The sequence below is a fragment of the Papaver somniferum genome, unplaced genomic scaffold (genome assembly GCF_003573695.1).
Source record: "Papaver somniferum cultivar HN1 unplaced genomic scaffold, ASM357369v1 unplaced-scaffold_29, whole genome shotgun sequence".
NCBI classification, from domain to species: domain Eukaryota; kingdom Viridiplantae; phylum Streptophyta; class Magnoliopsida; order Ranunculales; family Papaveraceae; genus Papaver; species Papaver somniferum.
The window spans coordinates 1,357,915-1,371,476 of NW_020639929.1; positions in this window are offsets into that span (position 1 = coordinate 1,357,915).

A 13,562-nucleotide genomic window follows, 5' to 3' on the forward strand; every position below is an offset into this window, starting at 1 on the left:
ACCACTGTACTTACTAAACTCCACCTGCACAATCAACTCTTAACTCCAACCGCCCCTGCATCTGAGAACTCTAGCACTAGCAGTTCCATACTTGTGCAATAACACTAGTAACACACTACTAGTACCCCAAACACCCAACTGCAGTTCTTAAACTTTCATTCATAACAAAGAATGTAACTTCAACATCCAACATCCTCATCACAGGAAGCAACGCTCAACAACAACACTAAATACATACACATGACCACCTTCCATTCAAGCCCATTGCACAATCTATAAATACAGTAACACCACCCTTATCATTTACTACTCTGCTTCATACTTGATCATCATTATTCACTTTACCTTATACCTCCCTGCAATGATACTGATTCAACTCAACTCAACTCAACTCGACACAATCCCATTCTCACGATTTACTAACTCCCTGATTCTTCTTCTAATCCAAAGCCACCAGCAATTCCATCTGCAGTTCATCCGCATCACCTTCATTATCAATAACACAATTCAAAACAACTCAGCAACCATTCCATAATCCATACCCAACGATTTCATTACCTGTAATTCCTAATTTTCAATCCTGCCACAGTTTTTCACATACACCTACTTGAATTCGACTAAACAACCAATTCCAGCTTTACCCAAATCTTAATTCAATAACAAGCAACAAATACTCAATTGTACAAAATATAAATCCTAAATCACCCACAATCTTTCCTACCTCAATTAAAAGATACCCAAGAAGTATAACAATGGATCATACTCAAATTAACACAATTTAATCTTCATTTCAAAAGAACCTTGGTTACCTTTTTGATTCTTCCTGATTTTGAATCAGCACTTGGATTAACACCACTATCATCAGCAGATCGACCAACCCATCTCTAATCAAACCCCTAGAACATCTATTTCATATTATACTTCTTCTTATCCACCATCTTCAAGAACAAACCCTATTTCTTAAATTCCTAGTTGTTCTTCTTTGAAATCAAACCTTCAAATCAAAACCGTAGCTTTCATCTTCACTTCATGTTCATCAAAACCCATCCATTAATTTCTTCTTCTTAATCTTTTGCTGCAATTCCCATGAACCATAAATAGAATTTCAATTAAATTTGCAGGAACCCTATTGCTTCGATTCTTCCTCAAAACAGTTATACATCTTCAATTAAACAACAACCCTCTAATTTTCATTTATCAACAACCTAATTAACGTATCCATTCCATACGAATCCAAATACACCGTTTACAAACCCTAACTGGATTTCCTCTGTTAATTCTCCGATCCCAAATTGTTCTCTTTCTTATTTCACAACAACATCGCCACCATCCTGATTGATACATCTTCATCAACTGACCGTGCTCAACAAATCGCTACGCATGACTCTCAAATTCTCCACAGATAAGAATAGAGAAAGAAAGAAACAGAAGAAGAAGAAAGAGAAGAAAGAAGATGAAGAATGAATAAGAAAAGAAAGGAAATCGAGTTTATCTACTCGACTTGGATAAGATTAAAGAGATTTGCTAAACCACACACTCATCTAGATAAGGGTATCCCATGTCGGCTAAGCTGCAAAATGACTAATTTACCCTTCAAACAAAGCTGATGATGTCTTCTCCCTCTGGTATCCGAATACACGTTCGAGCAGCCAATTTCGCATAACTTTCCGAGATCTATTTAACGATCCTATTTTCATATCTAAATTGTTGTTAGGTTAATCTATTAATTAGTGTTCGTGTTAAACTAATCGAATTATTATCAGATAATAGTCTCTTGACTAGTCTAATAGCGTTGAGGAGCTTGAGGGTCTTTACAAAAACTAGTATTAGAAATTGGTATGGAATGAAGTTATAGTTATAATTTAGGTTGTGTTGAAATACATAGGAATTTGGTATATGTTGGAATGATGTAGTATCTGAGTCTTTAGCACTGCATAGATGTGAATTACAGGGAAAAACGAAAAATAAATGATATTATTATCACTGAACCTTGAATGGAAAGAGCTAGATGAGTGGTAGGTCAATGAATGTTATTTGAAAAGAACTGGAAATTTATATTGTGTGCGTCGAATTACAACAGTGGCTAATGGAAATGGTGGGAAAAATTATAGTTGTATTGAACTGAATTGAGTTAAAGCATTTCATGAAATTGGTGGTAATGTTATTGAGATGGAACCAGAGGAGGGTTACGTTTGGGTTATTGAGTTAGCAGTCATGGGAATGGGAGAGGTTGATTCTAATTGAATTGGTGGAGATTAAGGTTGAAGTTATGAATGGGATTTGCTACTGATACAGTTTGGTACTGGTGTGTGTTGAGTTAGGTGGGTAGAAAAGATGTGGTGATTATAAAATTACAGTTGGTGGACTTAATGAAAGCCTGCAGCTGTTGATTGCAAGTAAGCTGATTCAGCAAGTGCAAATGAATTGTAGAGTTTATCATGATTGAATTAATTGTTGTAGTAATGGAAATTCATTGCCATGATTTAGTAAAGTTCAAATTATAAAAATGTTAATGCTGACCATGACTTGAAATGTTGAACAAGACTTGACCTTTGACCACACTTAACCATGGACGTTGTCCGTTAGTTTGACCGTCAGTTGATTGATGACTTGAGATGTTTTCCTACGACTTTTCTGACCAGTTCTTAGTCACTTGTCCTACCCATTTGACGACCAATTTGGATATAGAACTAACAATGGAAATTTAATAAAGAAAGAATGGAATACTAGAAAGAACTTTGAGATATGGGAAAGGACATCGACTGGGATCTGAACAAACTATTTTTGTACCATTGTCATGTTGATTCAGATGATAATTATACGTTCGAGATGATGATCATGATGAGGGACGGTTCTTGATGTAGTTAGTATAGTGGTATGAATGGATTCGATTCTCCAACCTTTTTCTAAAGATTTGGCTTTGACTATTCATTGAAAGAAAAATAAAACAATAATAAATAACGGCTTCTTTGATTGATTTAGAAACGCTTACAACAAGTTCCGGTTGCGACACCTTCCTTCGTCTCAGTTGCAAAGATTAAGTATCAACTCTTTATTCTTTTTCTTTCTCTAGCGCCTACTAGTTAGTAATTCGATGAGTGATTCGCAAACTGTTCTGAATCAACCGAAATCGAATCATATGAACAAAAAATTCAAACACCTAACCTGGTTCCCGCATTATATGGGTATTTCGAATTTCGGACTCGCGTATAATTTAGATTAAGTATCAACTCTTTATTTTTATTTTCTTTATCTTACAAACGAACAATTCAAACACTGAAACTGGTTCGCGGCTTTATATGGGTATTTCGAACTATTCGCGAATAATTCAGACTCGCATGTAATTCTTCTGCATAATTCGGACAGGTGACTAGGTACTGACTCGCCATGACCCGACGATTCGAACTGTGTTGGGTCCAATGTAGTTAATATCGGATATCGGTTCATCTCGGCCGGGACCGATACACTGGTACGATTTTATATCGGGGATATTATCGTTGAAATATCGGTTCTAGATTTAGAGACTATAATTTTATATTAAACATTTCTCCACACATTTTCGGATAAGATATAATAGATAACATCAATTTTATCAAAAAAACAAAAGAGTAACTTTAGTAGACTTGCTTCGAGAGCTACATGCACCTCTACTACCACCTGGAAGACTTTCTTCGCGAAAATTACCCTTAAACTTTATAAAAAACGACCAATACCGTCTCATATCAGGAAATGTAGGAAAATTTCTTATCGACCGATACGGCCGATATTCGACCGATACGGCCGATATTATCGGGCGAATATCGTATCCCCGATATCCTTCTTATCGTATCGTTCTGGGCCGATATCCGAAATATCCCCGATATATCGGCCGATACGGCCGATATTGACTACACTGGTTGGGTCATTGAGTCATCCAAGAACATCTATTTTTCGAAGAACATTTATTTTTATGACTAATTAAAAAGATATTGACATTGTGAATTGAACCCATGACCCTTTGGTTGCTAAACAAGGCTCCAACCATTGAGCTATGTTACTTGTTGTTGCATATTTTTAATGTGTTATCAAGCACAAAACTTGATTTAAACCATGCTTTTATTTCAATATAATTTTAAGAATATACTTTCTATTAATTTGATGTAAGCCGAAGTAACAAATTACAACTCAAAGGTACTTTATATCAATCCAAAAATCTACTTTCTATTAATTTGTTACTTCCAAGTACTAACTAATTAATCCAAAAATACATTAAGTTTTATTTCAAGATCAAAGATCAAATTACAATTCAAAGGTACTAACAAAGAGTAATTTGTGAAGAGAAGTAACAAATTATCAACAAGAGTGCCAAACAATCCTAAGATTGAGATAATGATTTTGGGATTATAATCTAACCATTTTGGAAGGCTTTTTTCTTTTTGAAAAAGAGACCTTCTCATAAAAATACGAGAGTAATATGCCCAAAGTCTTAAATCTTGATTTCCACACCTGAACTTTCATCTAAGATCTCCATTTAGATCACAAAGAAACTCCATAAGAGAGCACAAAGAATCTCCATAAAATAGAAGACACAAATAAAGAGGGCAACACACCTCCAAGAAAACCAGAAAAATCTCCTAAAAGTAATGGAGATTGAAACAAAAACTTAAATAAATTTATCCTAGACTACTATCTACGAAAACTAAAAAAAATAAGAAAAACCTGCTCAGATCTAAGCTCAAAATGGAGTGGAGGAGAAAGGTTTTTTTGGTTTTGAAAAGAAGCTAGAAAGAGTGGAGAGGGCTTTCTTCTTTTTTTACAAATTAATTGAAAGATAAAGCTTCCAACCCATTAATTTAGAGCAGCTTCCAAACTCGAGTAAGTGGACACCCAAGATGCCTCTGAATACAGACTCTCCCTTTTTATATCCATTCCCTTCCTTTCTTTAATAGAAAATATATTAATTAATTGTTCCACCTTCTGATAATCTTTCCAAAGAAACTCTACGAGGGATTCTCCTCCACGTACATAACCAAAATGGAATTCCAAGTTGCGTAAAGAACGACCAACTTTTACAGTCACATAAGATATTCTATAAGACGCTTCAAGGAGAAAAAAACACGAACAGTCAAGCGAAAAAGTCAAACCTAGTCAACTTTAGTCAACCTTTAATTTTCTCATCTGAATTTTGCATATGTATCTTCTGATCCTTACCCAGTTTTGTTAATTGTTTCTCTGATATGTATTTCAATTGATTTTTTCCTTTTGCATCCTTTTTAAGGAACCCTAATTTCTTCCTTATCTTCTAGAGTTTTGTTTTCAATTGATTTTAATTTTTCCCTACTTTTTATGAAATCGAATCTTTCTTCTTCTGCTTCTATTTGATGTTTTACTCATCTTGTTAACACATTTGATTCAATTTTTGTTTGTGTTTTATTTTGTTTTTAACTTCTATTTTATGCAGCTATAAAAGCTTGTGTCGGCATCAGGGGTTGCAGCAATGTCCCATCTCATCAGTTGGCTCTTGTTTCATTGGTTAAGTGTTTGTTGGCTTCTATTAATTATAGTGGTGCATCACAACTATGTAGCTATTCGGGTATTCATCTCAACTCATGTCTGGTTTTCTCAGATTGGTTACAGTTTCTTTCAATTTCATTATTACACCTTCTTTTCTGTAACTTCAACACATGTTCAACCTTTCTCTTATCTTGTTTCAATACCTATCAACTATTTACGCTACTTCTTGACACCCACCTACTATGACCCCTCTTTAAATACTGTAACTGGTTACTTTTCATGTTATCAATCCACAATTCCTCTTCTCTGTTTACTCTTCTATTTTTCATCATGTCTGATAATATTACTAATACTGTTGCTCAAATGGAAGATATCAATTTAGGAGAACAGTCAGCTAGAGCTAGAGTCCTTACTCATTCACTTATTTCTCTTTCACAAGGTATCAGAGATTGGAAAATTTATCTTGCTGGTAAGTTATTTGCTCTTGGTATTATGGTTTTGCAAGATGCTGAGAAAGCCGCTAGGGTTATTTGGTCTCATCTTAAGCGTAATAATCAATGGAAGATCATGGTTAGATCTTTAGAACCTAATATCTTTGCTATTCGTTTCACTAACAATGAAGATAAAAATGCTATCTTGTTTGGAGGGGCTTGGAATTTTGATGGCTACCTTATTGTTCTTCGTGACTGGCATCCTTCAATTCCATATCAAATTCCTAACTTCAACACCTCACCTTTTTGGATTGGATTTAAATATCTTCTCTCCGAATTTACCTATCCAGAAATTCTCTCTCTTTTTGGTAATATTATGGGAGATACTGTTGTTGTTGAAGCAGATGGTATTACTCCTACTACCTCTAGCAAGTTCAGAGCTTTAATTATGATCAGGGTGACTATTCCCTTAATTACTGGGATTCATGTTGTGAATGATGCAGGAGTGTCTCAATGGGTTGGTTTTTTCTTTGAGAAACAACCTTACAAGCTTTGTGTTGAATGCAAGGTTTCATACCATAATACTGACCTTTGTGTTAATCGGAAAACCAGAAGATTAAATATGGAAGCAAATGTCATAAATTTTGGCCCTGAAGTTGAACTTGTAACTTTACCTGAAAGGAATCCGCAAGAGATTGATCAACTGTTTCTTCAGCATGGTCATCAGAAAAGGTCTATCCTGCGAAAACCTACTAGTAATCAACATATTGGTCCTTATGATGGTATGCACGTCTCTTATTTTACAGCCACTGACTCTCAGTCCAACTCATCTATTGCTCCCGCAGATAGGGATGTACCTCATGTAGACAGAGTTATTTCGAATCCTTATGACAAGTGAACATGACAAGTGATAGTTCTGGTTGTCATAAGTTCAGTCGTCGAAAGATAACCCGTAATCTTTCTCATGTTATCCTTTCTGATGAGGATTCAGAACATGCTTCTACCAGCCAACATCAGTTTGAGTCTGTCCAGGCATCGACAAGTCAACAACAGTTTAATATTAGTGATGAACCTGATAATAATTTTGAGCCAATTGACGGGGACATTGCAGCTAGAACTCAGTTTCTAATCAGCAACCATCCTGATGTTGAACAACAGGTAATTTTTAACAACTTAAATCTTTTTCGCCTTTATACTTATTTAGAATTTTTTTCTTTATTACTCTTAGTTGGTTTTAGTCTGTGTCCTTTACAACCTTTTTATGCATCCATGAAATTTTTTACTTGGAAATGTCAGGGTTTTGGTAACCCGCATACTCATGATTACTTGCATTATTGCATTACCAAATATGACCCTGATATATTTTATTTATCTGAAACGAAAACACTAGATTCCATAATGCATTTCTATCTAAAACAATACAAGTATCCTCATTTTTGGTCAGCTTCTCCCGTTGGTTTATCTAGTGGCATTTCAATTGCCTATAAACAGGGTATAGACCTTACCATCATGCATACTACTAGGCATACTATTCATGCAATTTTGCATACCCACACTCATCAATCTGATTTCCTGCTAAGTTGTATGTATGGAGCTCGTGATTCAGCAGAAAATCAAGAACAATGGAATTATTTATTAGAAATGCAAGCTTATGTTGATATTCCTTAGGTTTTGATTGGTGATTTAAACTTCACCATGCTTGATTCTGAAACTATCAGTAGTCATCATTCTCTTCATCAGAGCTCGCGTTTAATTAGACCAATTATTCAACAGTTAGGTTTAATTGATTTGGGCTACTCAGGATCTTCTACAACTTGGTCTAACCGTAGACCTAACTCTGATTACACTACTTCTCGTCTTGATAGAGCTTTAGTGATGTGAATTGGATTAATTGTTACTCAACTTCCACTTTACATCATATTCCTCCAGTTGCTTCAGATCACTCTCCCATATTTTTATGTACTTCTCCATATACGGGACAACGTCATACCCCTTTTAGGTTGCTCAGATGTTGGTTTTCGCAGATTTCTTGTGCAGAAACAACTAATCATAGCTGGTCTGAAATTTTTTTAGGTTCACCTGCCTTTCAATTTTCTTCTAAACTTAAACATACTGGACAACAACTTCAGTTATGGAAGATTTCTTCTTTTGGCAACATTGAATATCAAATCAAAAACACCCAGCAACAACTTGAACATTGCTATAATCTGAATTTACCGACTGTTCATCCTAATGTCATTCAATTAACTCATTCCCTTGAAGGTTGGTTGTCTATACAGAAGGATTACTTTATGCAGAAAGCGGGAACTCACTCTTATGATGCTGACAGGAATACTGCGTACTTCCATTCTCAAGCTAATTTTCACAAGAAACGTAATCAGATCTCTGCCATTAAAAACTCTTTGGGCATCTGGTATGATTCTAGACCTGATATTGAGTATACTCTTCTCAGCCATTTCAAAGATATATCAACTACAACTAAACCCTCTTTGACTACCTCAATATTAGATCTTTTTCAGAATTGTATTACTGATGCAGATAATGACAGTCTTCTACAAATCCCTTCTGATCAAGAAATTAAAGATGTGGTTTTCCAGATTAAACCATGGGCATCACCTGGAAATGACGGTTACCAGGCTGGCTTCTATCATCATTGTTGGTCTACGGTGGGTGCTGAGGTAATTTTCATGGTCCAACATTTCTTTACTCATAAGTTCATGCTTAAAGCTATTAATTACACTTTTCAAGTTCTCATTCCAAAAATTTTGCATCCTCAAACTCCTTTGGACTACAGACTTATTAGCTTATGTAACATAAGCTACAAAATTATTTCAAAAATTATGGACAACATATTGAAACCTTTACTACCAAACCTCATTTCTCCGACATAATCTGCTTACATTTCTGGTAGGCAAATTCAGAACAATGAGATAATAGCGCATGAACTTATTCACACTATGAAAAAGAAGCGGAAGGGTAAAGCTTCCTACATTGGCCTCAAAATTGATATGTCTAAGGCTTTTGACCGTTTAGAATGGTCTTTTTTGTTTGATGTTCTTCGTCATTTTGGTTTCCATCAGGACTGGATTCAGCTGGTTCAACAATGTATCACAATGACAAGGATTTCTCTCCTCTTTAATGGTAGCGCATCTGATTCTTTTACCCCATCCCGAGGAATTCGACAAGGTGATCCTTTATCACCTTATCTTTTCCTTTTTGTGATGGAATATTTTTCCAGAATTATTCAATCTCAGATCCTGCAAGGTACTTTGAAGGGTAAAACTATGGCGAAAAACAGTCCAGAGGTTAGTCATCTATTTTTTGCCGATGATTGTTTTGTTTTCCTTCAAGCCACTCCAGCACATCTTAGAAATTTTCAGAACATTCTTCATCAATTTAGTACTGCTTCTGGTCAAGTTGTGAATCTTCAAAAATCGAGAATATTTTTCAGCAAAAATGTCTCTCCTTCTCTTCGTACTCAGTTTTCAAATATTCTTCAGATGAAGACTATGGGGCTAGGTGAAAAATATTTAGGCGTTCTTCTTCTCATGCATCGTTCCAGAACTCAAAACTATAAGCCTATTATGGATCATATGAATGCGAAACTTCATGGTTGGAATAGCAAGATTGTTAATCAGGATGGTAAGACTACTCAACTAAATTCTGTTTTAAGTATTATGAGTTCTTATCACATGCAAATACTTAAGATACCTGATACAACTCTTCGTCAAATGGATCAGATTCAAAGAAACTATTGGTGGAATAGTTCTTCTAGTCACAATAATAGACACTTCATTTCTTGGAACAAGATGCGTCTTCCCAAAAGACTAAGTGGATTAGGTTTGAAACATTTACAACATTATAATTCTGCCATGTTAGCTAAACTGGCCTGGAATCTCATGCATAATCATTCTGATCTTTGTGGGAATTTGCCAAAAAAGTAAGTATTTTCCTTATCATGATTTAAAGCATGAACCTCCTCGGGTAAATAATAACTCTAGTTGGATTTGGCAAAGTATAACTCATGGTATTAACATCATTCATCAGTTTAGTAAGTGGGAACTGGAACTTCAATCAATATATGGAAACAAAATTGGATACCTAGTGAAACTACTGCTTTGTATAAGTGGAATGATTTAAACATCAATGATGTTCGGCGAGTGAATCAACTTATCAACTCAGATTCAAATGAATGGAATATGCCCCTTTTACGTCAACTCTTTTCCCCTACTCAGGTGAACTCCATTTTAACTATTCCTATTGATATGCAACATGATGATGTCTTACTATGGCCACTTACTTCAACTGGTAAATTTACTACAGCCTCTACTTATCAACATTTATGTAGTCTTACTTCACCTTCCATACCTTCTTCATTCAATACCTCTCTTTGGCTGAAATTATGGAAGTTAAAGATTCCTCATAAATTATAGATTTTCTTATGGAAACTTATACATGAAGCTCTCCCTGTCAAACATAATCTAAGACATTCTACTACTACAAATGATGTTACTTGTATGCTGTGTAATTCTAATCAGATTGAAGATATTAACCATCTGTTTTTCACTTGCCACTTTTCCAAGACTATTTGGAATGCTTGTTTGCCTCAACATTACAATCATCTTCAACAATATGTTACTCTTCATGATTGGTTTGCTTCTTGGTCTTCTCCAACTTCAGTTATTAATTTCAGTTCAGATATTCCATCAATCCATGGTATTACAACAACTTTATGGCATATCTGGAAATTTAGATGCCAAGTAATGTTTCAACATTCTGCTATTAATCCTAACTCAGTGTTATGTCCTTTATTTAAGTACTTGACAGACGTGGCATATAGTTCTCTCTTTACTCATCATATTGTGCATACTAGGAATCTGATAGATCATGAAAATCATTGGGTTGCACCGCCACCAGATGTCTTCAAAATTAATATTGCTACTTCTTTTAAGAAGTCATTTTACTTAGCTGGTATTGCAATGATAGTGAGAAACTCTACAGGGACATATGTTGCAGGAAAAGGAATTTTGAAACGGGTAATACATGCTAATCAAGCAGAAACTTGGGTGCTACTGGAAGCAATGCTTTTGGCTAAAGTGCAAGCATGGGAAAAGGTTATCTTCAAATCTGACTGTAAAAATCTAGTTCTTTTTTATAAATACAGGTTTGCCACTTCCTCCTTGGCAATCTTCATCTCTTTTAAATACGTGTATTAGTTTATTTAAAGACCAGTCTAACTGGAGTTGTAAGTTTTTTCCTAAAGTGTGCAATAAAACATCAGATTGTCTAGCCAAATCTGTCTGTAAGTTATGTTATGTTGGTGAATGGTGGCATGAAGCTCCAGCCAACTTCCTTGTAAATTTGGCTTCTGATGTAAGTTAACCTCTTTCTAATATATATTTTCTTTGTCAAAAAGAAAAATGAAATTCCAATTTCCATGTGCCTCCCATTGTTTAGCACGTGCATGCCTTAGTCCATGCCATTAGCACAAATAGTAAATTCTTGGAACCTTCCAAAAATGCATGCTCCAAAATTGCATTTCGACAACTCTTTACGAGCTGTGCACCCAAATTTAGCCAGCTCCTTCTTTAACATGGATAAAATATTCTCCATTTGAAATCGAAGTTTGGTAATAAGAAAAGCTACGATGTCCTCATTCTATCACCCCGTTTGACCATCTCCTTGGAATTTCTCATTAAATCAATTCCGAAAATCTTGGAGGTAAAATTGAATATTCAAAATAGATTATTTTTTCCGCTAATATAGGTTGGAGAAGATGGAGTGTCCTATCCATTCTGGATGTGCTGTTAGTAATTTTATGCTGGGTATAAATATCAATTTAAAGCCAATTTTCCATAAAATATTAATTTCCCAGAAATACCTATAGAACATAAAAATTGTTACAGGATCTACGGTCCATGGATGTGTGGTCCAACTAGATTCCTAAGGTTGTATATAAGGTTGTGGTTGATAGGAGTTAATTCCATGGAAATAGTCATCTTTCCATGGAAATAACGTGTATTCCGTCGTTTGGTCAAAAATATATTTCCATGGAATTGTAAAAAAAACATGGCCTAAAATATGTTTTATACAAATTCCATGGAAAGTCTTTTCTTGATTGCCCCAGGAAACTGATTCCATGGAATCACTTTCCATGGAATTGTTTCCTTTCTCTGTTATCAAACACAGCCTAAAGGAAACTATGTAATGCTTCTACTCTAATCTCCTAATAAGATTATTCTTCTACTTTGTCTCATCATTCTCTGTTTCACCAATAAATCTCCTAAAACACGTTATCAGGCACGAAGCTACCGCAGAGCTAGATTAAAATCGTTAATGTTATGCAATTATCGTTAAGCTAATATTGAAATCGCTGGAACCAAATCAACTAAGTTGGATTTATTTTCTCCCTATATATTTTTTTCCCCTTCCCCTATTTTTGATTTCGGTATATCGATTAAATTAAATTAAGTTAAATCTGTGGCGGAAATCGCCTTATACAAGTATACGTATCTATATGCATGATCAACTTGTATATATATATATCTGCGATTGGGATTACTTTTGTAATATACTTCGTTTGTTGTGATTGGGTACGGCCAAATCAGCTAACTAAGATGTAGAGGAGGAAGATAATTTAGGGAGTGTGGAGAAAACTTGTTCGTCTTCTGGGAAATCTCCGAGAACCTGTTTGTCAGTGGGAAAATACGGGAAGAAGAAAGTAGGAATTACTGTTTAGTCCAGTTTTTCATGACCCAGTTAATGGCTAGTCCACCCGTACTGTTTAAAACATGTTTTTGGACTAGATTATTTACTCGCTAGTCCAAAAACTTTGTGGAGATTATAAAGTGTGTTTTCTAAATGCCTAAAACACCCTTCCAGATCTAGTTAGTATCAACACATGTAAATGATACTAGTTGTATGTTACTACACACTAGTAATATCAATATGGTGGTACTACATATTAATATCTATTGTACTAGTAGTAACAAAAATATGTTACTAGTAAATACGGTAACTAATTTAGTATACTAGTAGTAATATATGTACCAATAAACTAGTATACTAGTTTACTAGTAGTATACTCGTAGTAACTAGTAACTAGTATAGTAGTATACTTGTAGTAATATGTAGTATACTAATATTCCTATGTAGTATATTAGTAAACTAGTATACTAATAATAACTAGTATATTAGTAACTAGTATACTAATAGTAACTAGTATACTAGTATAACATAACAATATTAATATGTAGTATCAATACATACCTTCACGGTATTGATATGTAGTTATCAATACATAACATAACAGTATTTATTTATATGTAGTACATAACATATTGATACTACATATTGATATGTAGTATCAATACATAACATAACAATATTTATTTATATATTGATATGTAGTGTCAATATGTAGATACTACATATTGATATGTAGTATCAATACATAACATAACAATATTTATTTATATATTGATATGTAGTGTCAATATATAGATACTACATATTGATATGTAGTATCAATACATAACATAAAAGTATTTATATGTAGTAACATATGTTAATATTACTAGTAACATATACTACTATTATTTAGTAACATACTAGTATACTATCAGTGTTCTGAAACCC